This window comes from Orycteropus afer, unplaced genomic scaffold (assembly GCF_000298275.1).
Source record: "Orycteropus afer afer isolate SDZICR_OR568_19922 unplaced genomic scaffold, OryAfe1.0 scaffold00083, whole genome shotgun sequence".
In the NCBI taxonomy this organism is placed as follows: Eukaryota; Metazoa; Chordata; class Mammalia; order Tubulidentata; family Orycteropodidae; genus Orycteropus; species Orycteropus afer.
In genome coordinates, this window is record NW_006921670.1 from 8,230,493 (window position 1) to 8,236,115 (window position 5,623).

Consider the following 5,623-nt stretch of genomic DNA (forward strand, 5'->3'; position numbering starts at 1 on the left):
TAGAAAGAATTAGTCCTAGTGACTGGGACACCATGTGATCCACAGCCTATACGACTATGAGACCAGAAGAACTAAATGGTACCTGGCTACCAATGTCAACCACTTGGAGGGGGATCTCTGTAGGATATCCTGGATAGAGTGGGAGAATAATGTGGAAAAAACTCAAAATCATTTGGAAAAAAAAAAAAGCAGGGGACAAGGTTTGCTGGTCTGATAGAGCCCGGTGGAACCCCTGAGACTATGGCTCCTAGCTGCCCTTCAGGTCTGGAATTGAACCCACACCTGTGGCTTCCAACCAAACAATAGACAGGCATATGAGCTGAACATTTACCTGAGGTAGATATACTCCTTGGAGAGATCGATCATGGGAGAAGGAAGGGCTATGTATGCACAGGGAGACAGCTTGGGCAGAAGTGCATAGAGGGATGGACACAGGGAAGAGGTAACTATCGGGAGGAAGTGGGAGGGGGGCTGTTGCATTGTGGTGAATTGTAGTCAATGTCGTAAGACAGTGTATGTGAACTAATGCATGGAAAGTGAATTTGCTCTGTAAATTTTCACCCAAATCACACACACACACACACACACACAAAGTACTCAGAACTGATGAGTATGGACAGGAAAAGATGACTGACTTCATACCCCAGTGCCTCCTGGCCGGCCTCTTGCCCTTTGGCACCCATTTCTAGGTGTCGTTAGCTGCAGTGGAGTACCTCAACTCACAGGGGCCCTGTGCATGCACGACTGGGTCGGACCTCCTGTGTCCAGAGGGCTTTGTTGGCTGATGTTCAGAAGTAGATGACCAGGCCTTTCTTCCTGGTCTTAGTCTAAAAGGGCTGCTGAAACCCATTTGGCATCATAGCAACTTCCACCGACAGAGGGTTCTCTGGGATGGAAGGCAAGAATTCCAACACTGAAGCACCGTACTCTGGTTCCAAGGGTGTAAACCCACGGAGAGGGGTCTGTTGACAGTAGTGGGTGTGGAGCCGCTGGAAAAGTGTTGCCCGAGGTTGGATAGTGCAGCAGAAGGATAAGGGCTTTTGGAGTCAACTCTAATATCTGGCTTCAGTCCCAGCTCGGCCACTTTCTAAGTCTGTTGTTGTTGTTATGTGCCATCGAGTCACACCCGACTCATAGCAACCCCTCCTTGGGTGTCCGAGGCAGTAGTATCACTACGGAAGTAGATTGCCCTTGGTCAAGTCGCTTCACTTCTCTGAGCCTTGGTTGGCTCCTCTGTATGTATAAGGTTTAGACATGAAGAATCAGTGCTGGGCAGCACAGGAGGCCAGCTGCTCAGGGGAGCCCCCGAAGAGCTTTTAGTCCTTCCCTCGCGTCCTGGGTCTCCGCTTACTCTGCTGGGCCCAGGGGCTGGGAGCATTGACTGCACTCAGGGTGTCTGGTTTGCTACCCTCAGGAGAAGATGGGAGCTTGCTGGGAACGTAGACTCATGGAAACCCAGGCTTATTTTTCCAAAGGAAAATATATTATTCTCCAGAACAGCAAACAACTTTTTTTTTTTTTTATTGTGATTTGGGTGAAAGTTTACCATGCAAATACATTTTCCATACAGCAGTTCATACACATTTTGTCTCATGACCATTGACTGCAATTCCCCACAGTGTAACAGCTCTCTTTCCACTTCCTCCACCTCTTCCCTGTGTCCTTCCCTCTCATGAACTCTGCCCCTCCCCACGTGAGAGTTGCTATCTCCCTGTGCAAACACTGCCCTTCTGTTCTCCCAGGATTGATCACTCCAAGGAGTATATCTGCCTGATGTAAATGTTCACCCCATATGCGTGTCTGTTGTTTGGCTGGAAGCCATCTTTCTTCTGGTCACGTGATCATATAGGCTAAGGATCACATGGTCTACTAGTCCTTGGACTAACTGTTCCCATGTGTCTTTGTTTTTCTTCATTCTTTGCTCTGGATGAGGGAAGACCCATTGTTGCATCTAGATGGCTGCTTGCAAACGTTTAAGACCCCGGTCCCTACTCACCAAGTAGGACAGAAAAGGGAACAACTTTTGGAAACAACTGTGTTAGAAAGTTCCTCCTGTATGAGTCAGAGTGTGTGCCCCTTGTCCTTAGTGTCCGTTGGTCTAGTTTGGCCCCATACAGAACAGACTGGCACCCTTTTCCACTCAACATGTTTATAAGAAATGGTCGTATCCTTTCTAATGATAAATATGGTCCCATTTATCATTTGGAACTGAATTCTTCCTATTTCCCAAGTCATGTGAAGGCACCCTGGTGGCGCAGTGATTAAGTGCGCAGCTGCTAACCAGAAGGTCAATGATCTGAACCCACTAGCTACTCTGTGGGAGAAAGTGTGCTAGTCTGCTTAGGTCAAGATTTATAGCCTTGGAAACCCTATGGGATAGTTCTCTTCTGTCCTATAGGGTCACCGTGAGTTGGTCAAGTCACTTAAGTTGGATTTGAATCAATGGCAACAGGTTGTTTGGTTTGACCAAGTTATATATCAGATTAGGGTTATTACTCAACTCCAAGGAACCCTGGTGGAACAAGGATTAAGTGCTCAGCTGTTAACCAAAACAGCGGATGGAACCCACCAGCCACTCTGTGGGAGAAAGATGTGAAGATTCACAGCCTTGGAAACCCTATGGGGCTGCTGTGCTCCGTTGGGGTCACTGTCAGTCCGAGGGATGGGAGAACAAAGGAGGGTTTGGCCGCCACCTTCTTTATTTTATTTTATTTATTTTGTTATTATGGTTGAGGATGCACATGGTCAAACACGCACCGACTCAGCACTTCTGCGTGTGTAACTTAGTGGCATTGATGATGTTCTCCAAGTTGCACCCTGTCACCATCCTTTTCTGAATTGTTCCTCCCCGCTTAACATCAGCTCCCTGCCCCCTGCGCCTCCTGTCTAGGCTTTGAGTTACTGGTGCCATAGACACAGATCTTGAAGAACATAATGTCGGAGGCCGACCTCTTTTTCCAGTTGAGCTAAACTATTGTTTGGTTTTCAGACAAAGAAGAGCTTTGAAAGAAGGGCCCAGACAACCAGGGCCATGGGGTCTTCTGTGTAATCATCCTTGGCATCTGTCTTTTATGAGGACATCCTGGTGTGGCCACGTGAAAGGGCATTGTGTTGGTTTAGTGTGTTTACAGTTGAATGGGAGCCAGATGAAAGGCAGGTGCCACTCGAAGGAAGAGCTAGACAGATCTAGACAGTCCACGCTGAGTCCCAGAGTGGAAGCAAGCTCAGGTCTTATCCCTTGCCCCCAGAAGACAGCCCCAGTGGACTTCAGTTAGGGCTGAAGGACACAGTGAGTGCTGGGTCAGACCCATCATGCAGGTACACTTGAAGGAGGCCACTGAATCCAGCAGGCTCCTCTGACTGCCACCAGCCCTGTGTGCCCAGGCAGGGCACCATTTGAAAAGGCAAGGTGTTTAAGTAACTGTTTCACGGATTGGCTTTTTTCAATTTCCAGTTAGCTTTCTATTGCTAACCAAAATTGTTGTTGTCAGGTGCTGTCAAATCAGTGCCAACTCATAGCAACCCTGCGCATAACGGAGCGAAACGCTGCCCGGCTGGCCGCGCAATTCTGGCCATGATTGAGCCCCTTGCTGCAGCTGCTGTGTCAGTCCCTCTCACTGACGGTTTCTCTTTCTCGCTGACCCTCTTCTTTACCAAGCACGATGTCCTTCTCCAGGGACTCGTCCCTCCTGAGAACATGTCCAAAGTCCGTGAGATGAGCTCTCACCCTCCTCACTTCTAAGGAGCGTTCCGTCTGCACTTCTTCCAGGATAGATTGGTTCATTCTTCCGGCAGTCCATGGTACTTGCAGTATTCTTCGCCAGCACCACAATTGAAATGCATCAGCTCTTCTTCGGTCTTCCTTATTCATCATCGAGCTTTCACGTGGATATGAGGCCGTTGAAAATACCATGGCTTGGGGCAGGCGCACCTTAGTCCTCACAGAGTCATCTTTGCTCTTCAGCACTTTAAAGGGGTCTTTTGCAGCAGATTTGTCCAGTGCAATACATCACTTGATTTCTTGACTGCTGTTGTTAGCAGGAGCTCTGTGGCGCAGTGCCTAATAAGGCATTTGACTGCTAACCAGAAGGCTGGTGGTTCAAACCCAAAAGCCGCTCCTTTGAAGGAAGATTGAGCAGTCTACTTCCGTAGAGAGAGTGCCTCGGAAACCCAAGGAGGGGTTGCTATGAGTCCGAGCCGACTCGACGACATGAGTTTGGTTTTTTGGTTTTGGTGGTGGTTAGGTGCCGTCGAGTCGGCTCCGACTCATTGGACCCCGTGCACAACAGAACGAAACACTGCCCAGTCCTGCGCCAGCCCCACAGTCCCTGCCATACCTGAGCCCATCGTTGCAGCCACTGTGTCGGTCCATCTCGGTGAGGGCCTTCCCCTTTTTTGCTGACCCTCCACTTTACCAAGCATGATACCCTTCTCCAGGGAATGGTTCCTTCTGACAACACGACAAAAGTAGGTGAGAGGAAGTCTGGCCATTCTTGCTTCCAAGGAGCATACTGGCTGCACTTCTTCCAGGACAGATTTGTTTGTTCTTCTGACAGTCCGTGGTACTTTCAGCATTCTTCACCAACACCACAACTCAAAAGCATCAACTCGTCTTCAGTTTTCCTTATTCATTATCCAGCTCTCACATGCATATGAGGCGACTAAAAATACCATGGCTTGGGTTAGGCACGGGAGCTCTGACTGCTAACCAGAGGCTGGTGGTTCAAACCCCACAGCACTCCTTGGAAGGAAGGTTGGGCAATCTACTTCCATAGAGATACTGCCTTGGAAACCCAAGGAGGGGTCGCTGTGAGTTGGATCCGACTCCACAGCAGCACATTTGGTTTGCTTTTGGGTTGGGCATACCCTAGGAGCTCTGGTGGCATAGTGCCTAAGATATTTGACCGCTAACCAGAAGGCTGGTGGTTCAAACCTCAAAAGGAGGACTGGGCAATCTACTCACTTTTCCAGCAGTGAGTTTCGTTTGTTATTATTTTTTTTTTTTCAAGTCTTCAAAGAGACATTTTTGTTCTTCAGCACTTTTAAGAGGTCTCTTGCAACAGATTTTCCCAGTGTAATACGTCGTCTAATTTTATAACTGCTGCTTTCATTGGTGTTGATTGTAGAACCAAGCAATGTGAAGTCTTTGACAACTTCAGTCTTTTCTCCATTTATCATGATGCTGCTTATTGGTCCAGTTGTGAGGATTTTTGTTTTCTCTGTGTTGAGCTGTAATGCATACTGGAGGCTTTAAGCTTCATCAGTAAGTGCTTCAAGTCATCCTCACTTTCAGCAAAGTTGTGTCCTCTGCGCATCACAGCTTGTTCATGAGTCTTCCTCTGATCCTGATGCCACAATCTTCTTCATAGAGTCCACTTTCTCGGATTATTTACTCAGCATACAGACTGAATAAGTATGGTGAAAGAATACAACCCTGACACGCTCCCTTCCTGATTGTAAACCATGCAGTATCCCCTTATTCTGATAGAAAGACAGCTTTCTGGTCTATGTACAATTTCCTCATGAGCACAATTAAGTGTTCTGGAATTCCCATTCTTCTCAATATTATACGTAATTTGTTATGATCCACACAATCAAATGCTTTTTCATAGTCAATAAAATA